Here is a 22154-nt window from a genome sequence, read left to right on the forward strand (position 1 = left end):
TTGACCACGTCAGCTTTAGATACTTTGAAAAAAACATTGAGGAATTATGTAACAAGCTAATTATAGCTACATTTTTTTTTTAAACCTGAAGCATATTAGATATCGTCTGTCATTTTATATATCAGATTTTGTTAGATCCTATCTACTGGAGAAATCTGTCTCAAATTGTGCACAGTTTGACAATTGGTCAGAGTTTGTTTGTAATGTCGCCATAATTGAACAGTCTGCTAAACCTTGCAGCTTAGACTAAGGCATTAATAGAAAATTGGCAAAATGCTGCAGAGTAGCAGCTGTGCACTGAATCAATGCCTTTTTGGAGGAGTGGAGAAAGGAGTGCGAAAATAATACTTTACATGTCTCAAATTGAAATCAAGAACTACGTTGATTTATTTTTTGGTTTATTATAGACAAAGTAAGGAGCATGAGCAGCACAGCAACTTGACCAATAGCAGATTCCTAGGCAGATACCTAAAAAGACAGATTTTGAATTTACGCAAGTTTTCATGGTTCTCGGGACGTTCCAAATAACCAATGAGTTAATTTAAAAGTGTAATTGTTTTGTAGCTAAACATGACAACGGGTGCATACAGCATGGTTTCACAAGGAACCAACAGGATTAAATGACCAGTTAATCTTCTGTGTGATGGATGTTGATTGAGAATTTCTATTGAATGATGCAGTTGAAACTTCTACACCAACCTAAATGGACAGGCATTACCTCAGTTGTAACCGGTGAAGTATAAAACCTTCAGCAATGCCTGCTTGAGTCAGATTGGAACTTGAGCCATGGCCTCCGACTCCAAGGCTGTTAGATAAGCCACATTGATGGATATATCCTGCCATTTATTAGATCTAAATTGTGATCTTTCTGTACATTAAATCATGTATTATTCTGTAAATTGTATAATTAGATTATTGTACAAAGCAGCATTCTTGCATCTTTCTCCATGCCTTCATCTATGTCAATGGCAACTAAACAATATTTTGCCACTTCGAAAATCAAAGGAAATTGGAAGAGTAATATTGCATCATTGCTCATAAACATGCTTTTATGATTCAAAATGTGTAACGGTTTATCAATTGCTTCTTCCAAATGGGATACCTCCACATAAAGCCAAAAAGAAGTCAAATGTTGAACAAAACTATTTTTGCCTCTACATACTCAAACAGTGAAAGTTAGCGAAGAACGATATTGAATCTGCCATCATTTACTGAGAACATGGTTGGTGCAGACTCAATGGGCAGAATGGCCTCCTTCTGCACTATATGGATTCTATGAAAACAAATACAAAATGCACATACAAAGATAATATACTGCAGATGCTGAAAATCTGAAATGCAAACAAACTGCTGGAGATACTCAGCAAGTCAGACAGCCGCTTTGGAGGAAAGAAAGTTATGTTTCAGGTCGCTTTTCTTTAATTCTGATGAAAGGTTAGCGACATGAATTACTGCTTTTCTCTTTCCACAGATTCTGTTGAGCGTTTCCAGCAGTTTCTGTTTGCATTCAAAATAAAACCACCTAGCAGTCCGTTTAATTATATAATGAGTCTGTTGTGTAATAAAGTTGACGTGGGAGTAAATTATTGTGAAGACTCCCGCAGTGACATGCTTAAAGACAACTTCAAAGATTCACCATAGAGCAGTTCCATATTGTCTCCTATCCCAACTTTAAGACAGAGTGGTGAGTCGTGAAATGTGGTTCAAACAATTGGAGCAATCTAACTGCCGTCGGATAGTTTTAGGCTTCCAGGACAAATTGCCAGTACCATTGCCTGCAGTACGTATAAATTTTACTAACAAATAAATTCAAATCAAGTTGTAGGCTTTAATTGCATAATATTGTATTTACCACAATTAGCTTGCAACATTGCAATAGGTTTTACATTTCAGGCATATCTGATTAAACCATATTTCCTTTCTGTTGAGTCAAAGGGTATGGAAGGGGGGAGGGGGGGGGGGATGGAATTAAACAATGCGGCACACAATTAACAATAGATTAAAAATGCTACAATTGATACGTTTTCCCTGTCTACCAAACATGCTATTGATTCCTCTCCCGATTTACAAGTTGGATCAATGAATATATAGTATTCTACCAAGGCCCATTACATTTAATCTTGTTGCTTTGATAGGCTACATTCATTCCTCGAATTTAAAACGTATAGCGACGTTGTTTTGAGACTTCATTACGTAGTATAAAGGTCTACATCATGGGCCATTTACCAAGAGACAGTAGAAGCTTGTGCACACCCTAAAAGAACAATGAGAGGCTCCAGCACCATCTGTGCCTGAATGTATCAGTAGGGTTGGATAAACTGGGAGGAATACGGGAGAAAATGTGCTTGGACAAAATTTGTCGATTCCTGTTTGTGGGATAGAACCGGGTGCTAGGAACCACCTCCAGTGTGGAGAATTCAATGCTTGGAGGGTGAATGAAGATGAACTGTAGACTGAACGTTGGACAGAATGTCATAGCTTCTACCCATGGTACATTGGGGTAATTGAATTCGCAACTGTACCTTTTAAACTAATGCTCAAATGCAATTTATTAAGCCTTTCTTGTACCAAGTAAGAATCACCTCTGTTAACTATACAGCATCAGCTTCAAACAAAGGATGCGGGGGGGGGGGGTGGGAGCTGTAACATGACCTTTGATATTTTTTGTTACCATTTTCTAAATTCCAGTTGTATATAATCAGTTAAAAGCAAAATACTGCAGATGCTGGAATCTGGAAAAAAAACAGAAAATACTGGAAAATGTCAGCAAGTCTGACAGCATCTGTGGAGATGCAAGTGGGCGGTGGAATGGGAGAAAAGGGACGTAAATGAGGATACAGAAGACCTCTTCTGCCATTCACTCATTCTGATCACTATTGGACACTTATAATCAAATCAAATCAGCCTTTTGTACCCTCATTTCTATTCCCTTTGTCCCATTCCATACCCCCTACCCCCATAGTATAAATCTGCTGATTCTCTTTGCTCTCAGCTCTGCTGAAGGGTCACCTAAACTCGAAACATTGGCTCTACTCTCTCCCCACAGATGCTGTCAGCCCTGCTGAGATTTTCCAGCATTTTCTGTTTTTGTTTATTTAATCAGTGTTAGGTTGGTTTAGTTCGTAGATCACTTGCCCCAGAAGACCTCAGATTCAGATCCCCTTCCAGGATCTGGATCAAGTCTACTTATTAGTCACAAGTAAGGTTTACATTAACACTGCAATGAGGCTACTGTGAAATTCCCCTAGTCGCCACAGTCCGGCGCCTGTTCAGGCCAATGCACCTAACCAGCACATCTTTCAGACTGTGGGAGGAAACCGGAGCACCCCAGAGGGGACCCACGATGACACTGGGAAAATGTGCAAACTCCCCAACCCGGGAATTGAACCCAGGTCCCTGGCACTGTGAAGCAGCAGTGCTAACCACGGTGCCGCCCCTATGAAGACATAGGGCAGACGGTACTGCCTAGAGTTTGATTTCCTTACCTAAAGAAGCATATATTTTTCGTGGAATTAGAGGGCCTGTATTATGAGTGATTAAGTGGAATGGGTGTATATTCTCTGGTGTTCAGAAGCATGGGAGGTGATCAGGTTGTGGGTTTTAATGAAATAAATTGCGAAAAGCTATTTCCACTGGTTGTTGAGTCAACTACTTGAGGCACAATTAAAATCACTGAAAGTAAGGGATTTCTTTTCAATATAATTGATGCAAGAACATGGAATGCCCTATCAGTGGTGGCACCAGAATCTTAAATAACTTTCAGAAAGGAGTGAATGCAGGTTTCACTAGCTGCCTTCTGAGTTTTAAACTTTTATACTGCCAGAGGCTGATTAATTGATATCTCATTTTCTGTTTGCCTGGTACCTGGCTGCAAATAAATATTGTGTTTACCTACGTAACATTATACTTCAAAAATTAATTAATTGAATATTAACGGTGTTGAAATGTCCTAAGGTCATAAAAAACCATCATGCAAAGCAATTTTAAGTACAGTTATATAATTTTTTGCATAATGTCCAGGAGCAGAGAAATTGTTTCATAGAAACATAGAAAAACTACAGCACAAACAGGCCCTTCGGCCCACAAGTTGTGCCGAACACATCCCTACCTTCTAGACCTACCTATAACCCTCCATCCTATTACGCTCCATGTACTCATCCAGGAGTCTCTTAAAAGACCCTATTGAGTTCGCCTCCACCACCACTGACGCAGCCGATTCCACTCACCCACCACCCTCTGTGTGAAAAACTTACCCCTAACATCTCCCCGTACCTACTCCCCAGCACCCTAAACCTGTGTCCTCTCGTAGCAGACATTTCCACCCTGGGAAAAAGCCTCAGAGTCCACCCGATCTATGCCTCTCAACATCTTATACAGCTCTATTAGGTCTCCTCTCATCCTTCGTCTCTCCAAGGAGAAAAGACCAAGCTCCCTCAGCCTATCCTCATAAGGCATGCCACTCAATCCAGGCAACATCCTTGTAAATCTCCTCTGCACCCTTTCAATCTTTTCCACATCCTTCCTATAGTGAGGCGACCAGAACTGAGCACAGTACTCCAAGTGGGGTCTGACTAGTGTCTTATATAGCTGCATCATTATCCCCAGACTACTAAACTCAATCCCTCGATTGATAAAGGCCAGCACACCATACGCCTTCTTAACCACCTCCTCCACCTGCGGGGCCGATTTCACAGTCCTATGGACCCGGACCCCAAGGTCCTTCTGATCCTCTACAGTACTAAGAGTCTTTCCCTTTATATTGTACTCCTTCATCCCATTTGACCTACCAAAATGGACCACGACGCACTTATCTGGGTTGAAGTCCATCTGCCACTTCTCCGCCCAGTCTTGCATCCTATCTATGTCCCTCTGTAACTTCTGACATCCCTCCAGACTATCCACAACCCCACCAACCTTCGTGTCGTCAGCAAACTTACCAACCCATCCCTCCGCTTCCTCATCCAGGTCATTTATAAAAATGACAAACAGCAAGGGTCCCAGAACAGATCCCTGGGGCACACCACTGCTGACTGACGTCCAATTAGAAAAAGACCCATCAATACCCACTCTCTGCCTCCTTTGGGCAAGCCAGTTCTGGATCCACCGGGCAGCAGCCCCTTGGATCCCATGCCCTCTCACTTTTTCAAGAAGCCTTGCATGGGGGACCTTATCGAACGCCTTGCTAAAATCCATATAAACCACATCTACCGCTTTCCCTTCGTTAATGTATTTGGTGACATTTTCGAAGAATTCCACCAGGCTCGTAAGGCACGATCTGCCCTTGACAAAGCCAAGATCATATAAGATCTTAAGAAATGTAGATTTGAATATAACCAACGCAAAGAATTCATAAACAAAAGTTCAAGATTGAGATTGGTATCCTTACCCAAAAATAATTTATTGAGGTGTGTAGAGAACAGGGGGGTAATTGGAGTTGAGATACTGATGAGGTATAATCTAACTCAGGGTCTCCCAATCAAGCTTCCACAGCAGACCAGGTTGATACATAAAATTTGAAAAATGTTTCAAAGCTGCTTGTCTAATCCGCGGCTGGCTTCTCCAGAATCCAGACCCTGATTCGATGAGCTGGAAACAGTACGAAACAAAGTCTTTAAATTTCCAGATCCAGGCGAGAGTAGAATGGCAGGGAGATGGGAGTGCAGAGCGATGGGGAGCGCGGAATGACAGGGAGTGCGGAGCTACGAGGAGAGCTGAATGATGGGGACTACAGAGAGCAGAGGGAAGGGGAGCGTGGAGCTATGCAGAGAGCGGAGCCGCAGGGAGCACGGAGCAATGCAGAGCGGAGCTGCGGGGAACGCAGAGTGACCAGGAGAGCAGAACGACAGGGAGCACAGAGAATGAAGTGACGGGGAGCGCAGAGTGATGGGGAGAGCAACAGGGATAGTGGAGTGATGGGGAGAGTGGAAAGTGAAATGACGGGGAGCGCAGAGAGATGGGAGAGCAGAGTAACGGGAAGGCGGCCATGATTGGTTGGGAGTGAAGGTAGGCGGATGTAATTGTGCGGAAGTCAGGCAAGCTGAGTGAGTGTGTAAGAGAGAGAAGTGAGTGTGTGTGTGTAAGAGAGGTATGTGTAAGAGTAAGGTGTGAGTGAGGGAGAGGTGTGTATGAGAGGTGAGAGTGAGGTGTTGTCAGTGTATATGTGTGTAAAAGAGGTGAGTGTGTATGAGGGCGGGTGTGTGAGTGAAAGGTGATGGCGTGCGTGTGAGAGGAGAGGTGAGAGTGAGTTTACGTAACTGAGTGTGAGAGAGAGGTGAGAAAGTGTATGATATGAGAATCCAGCTCTCCTGCAGCAAGCGGCACAGTGGTTAGCACTGCTGCCTCACAGCATCAGGGACCCGAGTTCGATTCCTGGCTTGGGTCACTGTCTGTGCGAAGTTTGCATGTTCTCCCTGTGTCTGCGTGGGTTTCTCCAGGTGCTCCGGCTTCCTTCCACAGTCCAAAGATGTGTGAGTTAGGTGGATTGGCTATGCTAAATTGCCCCTTCGTGTCAGGGAAACTAGCTAGGATAAATGCATGGGATAATGGGGATATGGGTGGGATTATGGTTGGTGCAGACTCAATGGGCCGAATGACCTCCTTCTGCACTGTAGATTCTATGATTCTAATCCTCCCATTAGCCGATTGAAGCCAAGGAGAAACATAACTCCTCCCATTAAAAATAAGAAGAAAACTTTTTAATTATAATATACACAAAAGAATTGGAAAGGACTTCTATAAATTAGTTTTTTGTATGCTTGTACCTATTGCGCAAAAACAATTATTTTGTAGTTTTATTCTTCAACGCAATAAGAACCTTTCTGAGGGGTTCTGTCAGTACTCTTGGGAGATCAAAAGGGTTCCGTGGCTGTAAAAGTTCCAGAATCCCTGGTCTAACTCCAATGGTGGAGCGACTTTGAGGTGATCTACTCCTGTTCTTATGTTATACATTTATCTATAGTCATAAATAACTGCCTTTTTTGCTTTTACTGCAGATTAACTCTGGCAAAGCGCTACTGTATCTTTTTGTTTGCTGTATGAATTAGTGCACAAATTTGAATTGTTGCGGATAAAGGAGGTAAAATTATTAGTGTGGATATGTTGCATGGAAAAGGAGAAATTGTTCACCTGAAGGTAGTTTTGACAGTTTTTCAACACTAACATTGGCTGGGATTTTATACCAGGGCATAAAATCACATAGGAAGGGTAGGGAATATCCTGAATGTCACCTTCCTAATGCCACTGGGATTTTACCCACTTGCCCTGAGACCATTTGAGACGCTTGGGTGGCCAATTAATGGCCTCTTCCCACTCTCGCTGGTATTTTACCACCCGAGGAGGCTGCTGCAGCGTTCCTTTGGGTTAGGGGTTAGTCTCCTGATTGAGTACTCTTTGGCCCATGTAGGGTTCCCCAGGGGAAAGGGCCTCTTCTGCTTGTTGACCCCGCTCTCCTGACAAGTCCCAACCATACATAACCACCCTCTGGGCCCGCTATATAACCACTGGACTAGGGCTGCTGCTGTCTCAGCTGTGGCCACCATTACTGGTGGTGCTGCTGACATTTTGACTGGTCGGCAGCTCCTGATGGCCGGACACCTTGCCCTGGAGGGGAAGAAGCCATGACTGCAAGCCTCATCAATGTGAAATGGAGTGACAACTTGATCCAGATGCTGGCACATGTGTGGTGGCGTCCCCTACTCCTCCTCCTAAAATACCAACATGCATTCTGATGCATGATGTTACATTTGAATGTTATGTATTGTAAACCAATGTGTAATGTATCACATGATTACATGGTGACATCATCAGAGGCAGGAGAGAGATTTTCCCTCTCTTCCATCCTGGACTGCAAACAAGTAACACCTATTTAATAAAGCTGTACTAACTGGTTAAAAAACTGTGTGGCAACATTTTCATTCTTTTATCTTTGTTGTTAAACTTAGCTGACCACTTTAAATTACACCATTGAGACATGTGTTTCCACCAATTACAGGGCATTCTAATTGTGCCTTTTTATTTTCATGCAGTTGGCAAATTGGGGACGTTCCCCAGCAGTGCTGCCGCTGTTTTCATTTCCGCAGAGTTCCTGCCCAGAAGGGAAAAAACAGTCCGGGCCGGTATTCTAATTTCCCTGTTTTACTGGTATTCCATTTTAAAGTATACAAAACCAGTTCAGAACTGTATCCTCATTTCCCTATTTTGCTGTTCTCTCCTGCTAGGTAAGCCTAGTTTTAAAATGTAACAAACTGCTGCTCACTGCCTCCCTCCCTGACATTCCCAATTCGCTGCCCCTCCTCTCTCCTGATCCCTACCTCCCACTCACAGCTACTCTTGCTGCTGCTCTCCTGAGAGAGAGGAAGTGTGGAAGAGGTGAGCAGAAGGCAAGTTGAAAATGTTTGTACTGTTCAGTCGTTAAGAGTGGTGAAAGGGATTTTGGGCCAGTTGGATTCGAGGCAGCCAACAGATTTTTGATGTGAAATTGAGCCAGGGATTTCACCCACCCTGATTGCATATTTTCTTATGGGAAAGTGATTTTTTTTTATTTAGCATGCCTTTTTTAAGAATACAACAGGAGTGCTAAAGGAGGATATCTATTAAATGCCCTCATTGACTATAGCGAGAGGCGCTGGAGTCGGATCATAAGAAATAGGCGCAAAGGTAGGCCATTTGGCACCCCAGTCATCAATAAGATCGTGGCTAATCTGATGTGGCCTTAACTCCACTTTCCTGTCTGTCCCTCATCTTGACTTCCTTGTCAATTTTGTCTCACTCAGCCTTGAGCATATTCTGTCTGCCAGCCTCCACTGCTCGCTAGGGAATTCCAAACACTGCTGCAAGAGGAAATCCCTCCTCATCCCAGTCTTAACTGGGAGATGCCTTATTTAGAAACTGTGCCCCCTGGTTCTAGATTCTCCCATGAGGGGAACTATCCCGTCAGCTTGTACCTTCCGAGCCTTCACAGAACCTTGTGTTTCTAAACACCAATGAGTATAGTCCAACCCGCTTTCCTCAAGGCAACCCCTTTATCCCAGGAATTGGCCCAGTGAACTTGTCTGAACTGCTTCCATAAGACCATAAGACATAGGAGCGGAAGTAAGGCCATTCGGCCCATCGAGTCCACTCCACCATTCAATCATGGTTGATTTCAACTCCATTTACCCGCTCTCTCCCCATAGCCCTTAATTCCTCGAGAAATCAAGAATTTAATCAATTTCTGTCTTGAAGACGCTCAACGTCTCGGCCTCCACAGCCCTCTGTGGCAATGAATTCCACAGACCCACCACTCTCTGGCTGAAGAAATTTCTCCTCATCTCTGTTCTAAAGTGACTCCCTTTTATTTTAAGGCTGTGCCCCCGCGTCCTAGTCTCCCCTGTTAATGGAAACAACTTCCCTACGTCCATCCTATCTAAGCCGTTCATTATCTTGTAAGTTTCTATCAGATCTCCCCTCAACCTCCTAAACTCCAATGAATATAATCCCACGATCCTCAGACGTTCATCGTATGTCAGGCCTACCATTCCTGGGATCATCCGTGTGAATCTCCGCTGGACCCGCTCCAGTGCCAGTATGTCCTTCCTGAGGTGTGGGGCCCAAAATTGCTCACAGTACTCCAAATGGGGCCTAACCAGTGCTTTATAAAGCCTCAGAAGTACATCCCTGCTTTTGTATTCCAAGCCTCTTGAGATAAATGACAACATTACATTTGCTTTCTTAATTAACACAAGTATATCTTTCCTTAAGTAAGGGGACAAAAAAATATGTACTTTATTCCAGGTGGAATCTCACCAATGTCCTTGTTATACATCCCTACCTTTACATTCCATTCCCCCTTGCAATAAAGACCAGCATTCAATTTGCCTTCTAATTTCCTGCTGTACCTGCATGCTAACTTTTTGTGATTCATGCATAAAGACATTCAGGACTCTCCGCATTGCATGCATTCTCCAGTTAACTCATTCTGCTTTTCTATTCTCCCTGCCAAAGTGGACATCTTCACAATTCTGCACATTTTTCCCCATCTTCTAACATTTTTTCTCACTCAGGTATCTATATCCCTTTTCAGACTCTTTGAATCCTCCTCACAACTTACTTACCTTTGTCAGAAACTTTGGCAACAATACAGTCAGTCTCTTCATACAAATCATTCATAAAGATTCCAAAGGGTGGAGATTAGTAACTGCTCCTCCCTGCACAAAATTTCCTCCCTTATCAAGTTCCCAGCCTCACACTCTGTGTCTGGAGCCGAACTCTGTGATGATCTGATATCTTTGTGTTCAGGTACTTTGTGCTTAGCAAGACCACCTGTACTATATCAGCTGAAATTCTACACAGATGAGGAAACACAGCTGGGCTGCAGAAATCAGTTCTAACCAGCTAACTAACTAAATATCTCCAGCAGACAGCTTGTTCATCTCTCATTGAGAATGAAAGACATTTAACTTTAACAGCAAATTGTAGTTAAATTCAAATTAATTAGATTTTAGAAAATGATTAACACTGATAATTAACTCTTAACATTCCTTCACTTACCAGTTCTCAAGCTCTCACTCTGGCTTGTACTCGGTGTCGAGCTGTTACCATTGTGCTTGCTTCCTTCCTTCATAGGGTATTAATTTCTACAATAACTATGGGATCACACTGTCATGCAGGCAGTTAGAAACCTGAGATCTATTTCCAAAAGAAGCAGCAATGACAGCTTTGTAAAAGAAAAGGTGGGTTTGATGGAACTAATGCCAGGAGTTCGATAATCCATATTACTGCACAGAATAGGGTGGGTGGCATAGTAGTTAGTACTGCTGCCTCATAGCACCAAGCACCTGGGTTCAATTCCAGCCTTGAGTGACCGTCTGTGTGGAGTTTGCACACAGAACATAGAAAGCCACAGCACAAACAGGCCCTTCGGCCCACAAGTTGCGCCGATCATATCCCTACCTCTAGGCCTATCTATAGCCCTCAATCCCATTAAATCCCATGTACTCATCCAGAAGTCTCTTAAAAGACCCCAACGAGTTTGCCTCCACCACCACCGACGTCAGCCGATTCCACTCACCCACCACCCTCTGAGTGAAAAACTTACCCCTGACATCTCCTCTGTACCTACCCCCCAGCACCTTAAACCTGTGTCCTCTCGTAGCAACCATTTCAGCCCTTGGAAATAGCCTCTGAGAGTCTACCCTATCCAGACCTCTCAACATCTTGTAAACCTCTATCAGGTCACCTCTCATCCTTCGTCTCTCCAGGGAGAAGAGACCAAGCTCCCTCAACCTATCCTCATAAGGCATGCCCCCCAATCCAGGCAACATCCTTGTAAATCTCCTCTGCACCCTTTCAATGGCTTCAACATCTTTCCTGTAATGAGGTGACCAGAACTGCGCGCAGTACTCCAAGTGGGGTCTAACCAGGGTCCTATAAAGCTGCAGCATTATCTCCCGACTCCTAAACTCAATCCCTCGATTAATGAAGGCCAGTACGCCGTACGCCTTCTTGACCGCATCCTCCACTTGCGAGGCCGATTTAAGAGTCCTATGGACCCGGACCCCAAGGTCCTTCTGATCCTCTACACTGCTAAGAATGGTACCCTTCATATTATACTGCTGCTTCATCCCATTGGATCTGCCAAAATGGATCACTACACACTTATCCGGGTTGAAGTCCATCTGCCACTTCTCCGCCCAGTCTTGCATTCTATCTATGTCTCGCTGCAACTTCTGACATCCCTCCAAACTATCCACAACACCACCTACCTTGGTGTCGTCAGCAAACTTACCAACCCATCCCTCCACTTCCTCATCCAGGTCATTTATGAAAATGCATCTTTTGTCTGTGTGGGTTTCCTCTGGGTGCTCCGGTTTCCTCCCAATTGTCCAGAGATGTGCAGGTTAGGTTGATTGGCCATACTAAATTAACCTTTAGTATCAGGTGAATTAGCAGGGTAAATACCTGGGGTTATGGGGATAGAGCCTGGGTAGGATTGTTGTTGCTGCAGGCTTAGTGGGCCAAATGGCCTCCTTCTGCACAGTAGGTATTTTATGATTCTAATAGGGACCTCTATATATTCTCTTTCAAAACAACTTACGACTAAATATTATGGATGGATATTGGGGTGGCACGGTGACACAGTGGTTAGCACTGCTGCCTCACAGTGCCAGGGACCCAGGTTCGATTCCTGGCATGGGTCACTGTGTCTGTTTCCTCTGGGTGCTCCAGCTTCCCCCCACAGTCTGAAAGATGTGCTGGTTCGGTGCATTGACCCAAACAGGCACCGAAGTGTGGCGACCAGGGGAATTTCACAGTAACTTTGTTGCAGTGTTAATGTAAGCCTTACTTGTGACTAATAAATAAACTTACTCACTTACTTATTCATCATTACATATGTGAAATAATAGTTTCATTACATGAAAACGTAATAGAGATCCAGAAATGGGTTCCAAATCATCAGTGACAGATTGTGCTGAAAGTTGATCCTGCTTCCCATCTCCAATTAATACATCTCGCACTCGACATACAAAAATATTGTGAAGTATCAATAAATACTTGTTCAGTTCTGCAGTGAGCTGTGCATATGCTTCGCAGTTAATGCTAAAATATGTACTTTATTATGGGAACATTACTATCTTGGACATGTGGAGATAATTCTGAAGCATTGCCTTATTCACTGGTTGTCTTCCTAATTACTGAAGAAAATACAAATCTATTTGCAGTTATATCACAAGGCATGTGTGATTATTATTGTAACTCATTGACTCAAATCTTTTCTGTTACAATCAGGGCACTAAATGGAATGTAATAGTTTGCACAGCTGCTGCCACAAAGTGAGCTGTGAGGGACTGATTTTCTACTTCGATTATTGAATGGATACAAATCATTCAAAAAGGATGCTGAAAGGAATGATGGGATACTTAAAATGGTGGACAGTTTGTGGAAGTTGTCAGTTTCAGGACAATGAGGGGAAGGTGGGTACACAGTGAGGAGTCAGTTATGGCTGCCCAGACAACAACCCAGCCCTATAAGAGGGCCAGTGGAACAAATGGCGACTAGTCACTTGGTAAGGAGGTCCCTTTGGTTTTGCCCAGGTTGCAAGGAAAGTGAGCACTCGGTGTCCGGGTTTTCAAAAGTGGCTGGCATCATGGGAGTAGAAGAGCAGGGGCAAGGCTGCAAGGGACAATTAGGTGGCCACCTGCCCAGATGAAAGGCCTCAGCTGGCAATGGGCCTTAGCCTGTCAGATTTTGAGCTTCCTGTTGACAAACAGACGAAAATCAGTCATTATCCTGCATTCTCAACATTTGAGCTGCCTGCTGCCTAGACAAATTGGCACCATATAAAACAAAGCTGACTTTTAAACATATCCTTTACAAGAAACATGATAAAAAATACATTTTTTAAGGGCACAGTATCATCGCATTTTCAACAGTACAAGCAACTTTCAAAGAACAGTAGAGTTATTTGCGGTGTCCCAGCCAATATTCACCTCATAATATCACAAAAACACATTATTACATTGCTGTTTGTGGCAGTTTGCTGTGTGCAAATTGGTTGCCATATTTCTTTCATTAAAATAGTGGCCACACATAAAAGTACTTCATTGCCTGTAAAGTGCTTGGGATGTTCTGATGCCCTGAAAGGAACTTTTTAAATGTAAGTGGGGTAAAGAGAATGTCAGGAAAGTGAGGAAAAGATGAGCAGGTGTATAATGTTTAAAAGTCGGTTTCTACCCTCACCAAGCATTTACATATTCATACTTTCTGGCATATGTCACCAACTATCTCAAGCCATGCTGTAGTGCTCCTTCTGTAGATATGTTCTGGATTGCCCAACAAGGCTGTCTCTTTACATACACCTCATGCAGCAGAACCTACATCTGTAGATTTGGGGGTTCATCTGCTGAAACATTAAATAACTCTTCCAGATGTTTGGACTATTTTCTCAGAACGTTATGTTGAACTTGCCTTTAAATGGCCGTGCAGCATTTTATATCTAACCCCACATTGAGAGGCAGCTTGTTGCTCAGGGTCCCGCTCAGATGAATGTTTATTTAGAGAGCAGTGTTGTTGAATCAAAGTTAATGGAAGTCAAAACTGGGGAGATGTGAAGAAGCTGCTTCATTTTTGTTTGTTTTATATTGATCAAAGTCACCCACACTGTTGAGTTTGACAGCTTCCCAAATCAAAACTGAATGTGCAAAATCAATAAAACCAGCAACCCAACAGAAATTGAAGAATATTCTCCTTTCAATCCCTCTTTTTCTTAGGCTGTCCCTCAGTTCACCTCAACTACAGTATCTCAGCTTTACCTTCTTCTTGCTACCCTACCAGATGACACCACAACAAACCTGTTTAGCCCAACAGGGTATTGTCCACAAATCATCACCTCTGTGAAGAAGTCCATACCATATGAATGTTCTTCGAAAAGGCTGTTGTAAACATAAATAACAAAGCATAAAATAAGTGGGCAATGTGTTCAAACAATGTGTTCAAACAATGTGTTCAAACAAAACATTTCTAACATTACATTTCTAACATTTGCATCGAAATATTTGACTTTCTATTCTTTCTTAGCAGCTTTCTCCCGCCTCGTGTCTGCCCTTCTAAATCTCACATCTTATTACTTTGACTCTTCTTACATCCTACATAAATCAAACTTATCTAAAACTTTGTCACAAAATAGTGTGGTCTGGGCACAGCAGCCATTTAAGTGGGCATAATGGTGCCAATCTACAAAGATGGCTGACTGACTGATGCTATCAACTGACTTGATGTATGCTGGCAGCAGAACTACGTGTTAGCTTTTGACCTTGCTGCCAGACAGTGCTCCGTAGCTGCCAAGCAACTATTTTGTTTGTAAAAAGTTAAGAGATCGCACGAAAGATTCCTGAGGGGATTGTGTGAGAGACCAAGTTCCTACATTCAAATTACACTAGAGTAGGGTTTCCCAAACTTTACCAACAAAGAATCCTTTCGACCACCCAAGAGTATTGTTAGCGGGATTGAATGAACAGTCTCCAAGACCATACAGAGCTTCAACACAAACGGTTTTATTCAATGTACATGTGGGAGAGCACGCAAACCTATAATTCCAGCTTGCTTCCGGACTACTCTGTTAATCATGGGTTCTTACACATTCTTATACTTTTTCACGTTACAAGTTTATTTATGTTTTTATTTATTAGTCACAAGTAAGGTTTACATTAACACTGCAATGAAGTTACTGTGAAATTCCCCTAGTCGCCACACTACGGCACCTGTTCAGGTCAATGCAGCACGTCTTTCAGAATGTCCTTGATACTGGATGTCCTTGATAGGTATGTTCCTGTCAGGCAGGGAGGAAATGGCCGAGTGAGGGAACCATGGTTCACAAAAGAGGTGGAATGTCTTGTGAAAAGGAAGAGGGAAGCTTATGTAGGGATGAGGAAACAAGGTTCAGATGGCTCGATTGAGGGTTACAAGTTAGCAAGGAATGAGCTGAAAAAGGGGCTGAGGAGAGCTAGGAGGGGACATGAGAAGTCCTTGGCGGGTCGGATCAAGGAAAACCCCAAGGCTTTTTACTCTTATGTGAGGAATAAAAGAATGACCAGGGTGAGGTTAGGGCCGGTCAAGGACAGTAGTGGGAACTTGAGTATGGAGTCAGTAGAGATAGGCGAGGTGATGAATGAATACTTTTCTTCAGTGTTCACCAAGGAGAGGGGCCATGTTTTTGAGGAAGAGAAGGTGTTACAGGCTAATAGGCTGGAGGAAATAGATGTTCGGAGGGAGGATGTCTTGGCAGTTTTGAATAAACTGAAGGTCGATAAGTCCCCTGGGCCTGATGAAATGTATCCTAGGATTCTGTGGGAGGCAAGGGATGAGATTGCAGAGCCTTTGGCGTTGATCTTTGGGTCCTCGCTGTCCACGGGGATGGTGCCAGAGGACTGGAGAATGGCGAATGTTGTTCCTCTGTTTAAGAAAGGGAATAGAAATGACCCTGGTAATTATAGACCGGTTAGTCTTACTTCGGTGGTTGGTAAATTGATGGAAAGGGTCCTTAGGGATGGGATTTACGACCATTTAGAAAGATGCGGATTAATCCGAGATAGTCAGCACGGATTCGTGAAGGGCAAGTCGTGCCTCACAAATTTGATAGAATTTTTTGAGGAGGTAACTAAGTGTGTTGATGAAGGTAGGGCAGTTGATGTCATATACATGGATTTTAGTAAGGCGTTTGATAAGGTCCCCCATGGTCGGCTTATGATGAAAGTGAGGAGGTGTGGGATAGAGGGAAAGTTGGCCGATTGGATAGGTAACTGGCTGTCTGACCGAAGACAGAGGGTGGTGGTCGATGGAAAATTTTCGGATTGGAGGCAGGTTGCTAGCGGTGTGCCGCAGGGATCAGTGCTTGGTCCTCTGCTCTTTGTGATTTTTATTAATGACTTAGAGGAGGGGGCTGAAGGGTGGATCAGTAAATTTGCTGATGACACCAAGATTGGTGGAGTAGTGGATGAGGTGGAGGGCTGTTGTAGGCTGCAAAGAGACATAGATAGGATGCAAAGCTGGGCTGAAAAATGGCAAATGGAGTTTAACCCTGATAAATGTGAGGTGATTCATTTTGGTAGGACAAATTTAAATGTGGATTACAGGGTCAAAGGTAGGGTTCTGAAGACTGTGGAGGAACAGAGAGATCTTGGGGTCCATATCCACAGATCTCTAAAGGTTGCCAGTCAAGTGGATAGAGCTGTGAAGAAGGCCTATAGTGTGTTAGCTTTTATTAACAGGGGGTTGGAGTTTAAGAGCCGTGGGGTTATGCTGCAACTGTACAGGACCTTGGTGAGACCACATTTGGAATATTGTGTGCAGTTCTGGTCACCTCACTATAAGAAGGATGTGGAAGCGCTGGAAAGAGTGCAGAGGAGATTTACCAGGATGCTGCCTGGTTTGGAGGGTAGGTCATATGAGGAAAGGTTGAGGGAGCTAGGGCTGTTCTCTCTGGAGCGGAGGAGGCTGAGGGGAGACTTAATAGAGGTGTATAAAATGATGAAGGGGATAGATAGAGTGAACGTTCAAAGACTATTTCCTCGGGTGGATGGAGCTATTACAAGGGTGCATAACTATAGGGTTCGTGGTGGGAGATACAGGACGGATATCAGAGGTAGGTTCTTTACGCAGAGAGTGGTTGGGGTGTGGAATGGACTGCCTGCAGTGATAGTGGAGTCAGACACTTTAGAAACATTTAAGCGGTTATTGGATAGGCACATGGAGCACACCAGGATGATAGGGAGTGGGATAGCTTGATCTTGGGTTCAGATAAAGCTCGGCACAACATCGTGGGCCGAAGGGCCTGTTCTGTGCTGTACTGTTCTATGTTCTATGTTCTAATGTGGGAGGAAACCAGAGCACCTGGAGGAAACCCACACAGACACGGGGAGAACGTGCAAACTCCACACAGACAGTGACCCAAGTCAGGAATCTAACCTGAGCCCCTGGCGCTGTGAGGCAGCAGCGCTAACCACTGTGCCATTGTGCCATGTACAATGTGTTACATGTGAGATTTCGATTAGGTCATCATCTTGTTACTTTAAACTTGTTAAAGTTCTGTTTTTATCACATTGTGCTGCTCCATTATCCTGTGTGCTTTTACCTTTAATCCTTCTTTTGCACATATCCCACCTACCTTGTAATATCAAAACATTGCAGTATCTTCTTGCAGGTTCAATACCTCCAACAGACAGAATCTGTGGAGAGAGAATAAAGCTAATGTTTCAAGTCTGGATGACCCCATTCTGAGATTTTCCAGCATTTTCTGCTTTTGTTTCAGATTCCAGCATCCGCAGCAATTTGCTTTTATATAAATTGTATGTCCGTCCCTCTTGAAATGAATCACATAACTTTCCTTATTAGCAAGGAATTTATTATGGTAAAAGAATCAAAAGAGTAAAGAGTAAAGAATCCAAATAATGTGGGCAATTAATACTCACCAATGTGTGTTCTGGAATCATATTAATCTTAGTCCCATGGTTGGATACTGTATACATCAAATGTCACAGCAGATGGCAGTATCTTCCAATTGTTCTTTCAGTCATCAACAAGACCTGAACTTTTCATGAGACTTTTGGGTCAGAATTTGTTGAACCTGGTGAATTGCAAAGTCCCACAAGTTACTGAATGATTTGTGCTACTCCGCCATTAGCTTCATGTCACACTTAAACTGTATTTGATTTTCATGAAGTTGTTGCTCAAGTGTTCAATAAATTCGCCACAGAAAGTTAAGTCTTTCATTAACCCTTTTAATAGTGTGATAATAATTAAAGCCTACCAATTAACCCCTCTTGCCCAGAAAGTGAACAATGATAGGTACACAGTCTCATTCTACAAATTGTGCATGGTTTTGGGAGATTATGAAAAACTCAAATCTACCCAATCAAACTTTCTTCACACAATCACAGAATTGTTACAGCACAGAATGAGGCCATTCACCCTGTTGTATCTGTGTCAGCCTCTCCAACTTTGCAATGTACCGAGTGTCATTCCTCCACCTTCTCCCTGTAACCCTGCACATTATTTTCAGAAAATAATACAATTCTCCCTTAGACATCCCATTGAACCTATTGCCATCACACTCTCATGTAATACAATCTAGATCTGAACCATTTGCTGCACAAAAAAGTTTCTTCTCATGTCTCCATTTCTTCTTTTGCCAATTGCTTTCAATCTGTGCCCTTTCATTCTCGATCCTTCCACCAGCTGGAACAGTTTTTCCCTATCTGCTCTGTCCAGACCAGTCTTGATTTCGAATACCTCAATCAAATCTCCTTTCAACTTTCTATTCTCCAAGGAAAGCAGTCCCAACTTCTCCAATCTATCATCTTAACTGAAGTTCCCCACCTCTGGAACCATTCTCATCATTTTCTTCTGCACTGTTGCTAATACCTTCACGTCTTTCCTAAAGTGTGGTGCCCAAAATTGAACACTATGTTCCAGTTGAGGCTGAACCAGTGCTTTATACAAGTTCAACAGAGCCCTCTTTGTTCTTCTACTGTATACTCTTATTAATAAAGCCTAGGATACTTTATGCTTTTTTCACCATGCTCTCAACCTCTCTTATCATCTTCAATGACTTATGCACATATACATCCAGGTCCTTCTGTTCCTGCATCCACCTTAGGATTGTACGCTTTATTTTATATTGCCTCTGCATATTCTTCCTAACAAGATGAATATCTTTACACTTCTCTGCATTGAATTTCAATTTCTACCTGTCTCTCAATTGCACCGATATGTTTATGTCCTTTTGAAGTCCTACACTCTTCTCATTACAGTTCATAAAGCTTCCAAGTTTTGTATTATTCACAAATTTGGAAATTATACTTTGTACGTCATGCCTAGGTCATTATCCTGTATCAGGAAAAACAAAGGTCCCAACAACACTTGGGTAACTCCATTACAAACCTTTCTCTTCTCTTTTTTAATTTGATTTATTATTGTCGCATGTATTGGTGTACAGTGAAAAGTATTGTTTCTTGCACGCTATACAAAGCATACCGCACATAGAGAAAGAAAGGGGAGGGTGCAGAATGCACTGTTACAGTCATAGGGAGGGTGTAATGAAAGATCAGCTTAATAGAAGGTAGGTCCATTCAAAAGTCTGATGGCAGCAGGAAGAGGGTATGCTGGGCATAGCTTGCAAGAAGTCGCTACACTCTGGCGTCATCCATCAACTACTAGACTCTGTTTTCCTATCACTCAACCAATATTATATCCATGTTGGTGCTGGACTTTCATTCCATGAGTTGTAACTTTGCCCACAAGTCTGTTATCCAGCACTTTATCAAATGCCTTTGGAAGTCCATGTACACCACATCTACAGCATTACCCTCATCAATCCTCTCTGTTATCTCATTAAAAACTCCAGCAAATTAGCTAAATACAATATGCCCTTCACAAAGGAGTGCAGGTTTCCCGAATTAACTCATATTTGTGCAAGTTATTATTAACTTTGTCCCAATTTATTGTTTTGAGAAGCTTCTCCACCACCAAGGTTAAACTGATTGGCCTGCAGTTGCTGGGCTTATCTTTGCATGATTTTTGAACAAGGGTTGTAACATTGGCAATTCCCCAGCCCTCTGAAACTGACCCCGAGTCCAAGGAAAATTAGAAAATTATGGCTGGTGCTTCCACAATTTCCACTTTCACTTCCCTCAGTATCCTTGGATGCATCCCATTGGATCTAAAGTTTATTTATTAGTCACAAACAAGGCTTGCATTAACGCTGCAATGAAGTTGAGGGTAGCATGATAGCACAGTGGTTAGCATTGCTGCTTCACAGCGCCAGCAACCCGGGTTTGATTCCCAGCTTGGGTCGCTGTCTGTGTGGAATTTGCACGTTCTCCCCGTGACTGCGTGGGTTTCCTCCGGGTGCTCCGGTTTCCTCCCACATTCTGAAAGATGTGCTGGTTAGGTGTATTGATTCAAACAGGTGCAGGATTATGGCGACTAGGGGAATTTCACAGTAACTTAATTGCAGTGTTAATGTAAGCCTTACTTGTGACTAATAAATAAATAAAAAGTTACTGTGAAATTCCCCTAGCTACCACACTATGGCGCCTGTTCGGGTCAATGCATCAAATCAGCATGTCTTTCAGACTGTGGGAGGAAACGGAAGCACCTGGAGGAAACCCACGCAGACACGGGGAGAATATGCAAACTCCACACAGACAATGACCCAAGCCAGGAATCGAACCCAGGTCCCTGGCGCTGTGAGGCAGCAGTGCTAACCACTGTGCCACAGGGCTGCCCCAAGATCTGGGTGCCTAATCAACTGTAAGTCCAGACAGCCTATCCAATAACTCCTCCTTATCAATTTTAAACCCCTAAAATGTCTGAACTACCTCCTCTTTTACCATGCCCTGAGCAGCAGCTTCTCTCTTGGTAAAGGCAGATGCAAAGTATTCATTCAATACTTCAGCTGTGTCCCCTGCCTCCATGTGTAAATCCCCATTTTTGCTCCCTAATCTGCCCGACTCCAACCTTTGCCATCCTTTTACTATTTATGTTCCTGTAGAAGACTTTGGGATTCCCTTTATGTTAGCTGCCAATCTCTTCATAAGCTCTCTTTGCTTCTCTTACATTCATTCTCATGTCACCTCTGAATTTTCTATATTCAACATGGTTCTCAGTTGCATTATTGACCTGGCATCTATCATGAACACACTTTTTATTCTTCATCTTCATCACCATCTCTTTCTTCACCCAGAGAGCTCTGGCTTTGTTTGTTCTATATTTCCCTTTTGTGAAAATCTACCTTGACTATGCCCAAACTATCTTGGGGACAGTTCTCCCAGCTCACTGCACTGCTCGAGCAAAGCAACGGGCTGGGAGACATCAGCAGAGATCATTTTGCGGGCTCCCCGCTGGGCAACACGGGTCTCCGGCTCCAAGTTTTTTGGAGTCATCAGTTTCCAGCACGAAGCTGATTTAAATATTGAAATTAGAATTTCTATTTCATTAGTGAGCCCAGGACTGAAGTCTCTGGTCTTGCTAGCATCTCCCTCCCCTCCCCCCTCCCACCCCAACCCCCGCCAGAAGTAGTTCACTCCAGCGGGGTTTACAACTGCTCCCCACTAACGGGGAACAGGCAGCCAACCCCGCTGGAGTGAAAAGAGGCCATTGAGGCCTCCCCAGGGGGGTCAGGGATGAGGGGGGGCGCCTCCCTGGGCAGTGCCAGCCTGGCAGTACCAGTCTGACGTTCTGGCACTGCCCAAGGGACAAACTGTCAATGCCACAGGGGCACCTTGGCACTGCCCACCAGGCATTGGGCAGTGCCAATGGGGCAGCGCAAGGGCAGCAGCCTGTTTGGGGGGTGGGACCTATGGGGGCGATTAGTGGAGACGGGGGGTCCTGCTGCCCCTATGCATTGGGATCGGTGGCAGAGAGAGGGAAGGAGGTGATCTGGGCTGGCCATCTGGGTATGTGTTGGGGTTGCCAGTGGGGAGGGGGCTGGAGGGAGATCAGGTCTGCCAGGGGGAGGTCGGGACTGCTGGAGAGGGGGGTCGGGACTTCCGGTGGGGGGAAGTGGTGGTTGGGGAGATCGGGGCTGGTGGGAGGGGAGACATCGGGACTTTCCTGGAGTGGTCTGGGATGCCAGTGATTGGGGGTGGGGGGGCAGGTGGGGATCGGTGGGGGGATCGGAG

The sequence above is a fragment of the Mustelus asterias genome, chromosome 7 (assembly GCF_964213995.1).
Source record: "Mustelus asterias chromosome 7, sMusAst1.hap1.1, whole genome shotgun sequence".
In the NCBI taxonomy this organism is placed as follows: Eukaryota; Metazoa; Chordata; class Chondrichthyes; order Carcharhiniformes; family Triakidae; genus Mustelus; species Mustelus asterias.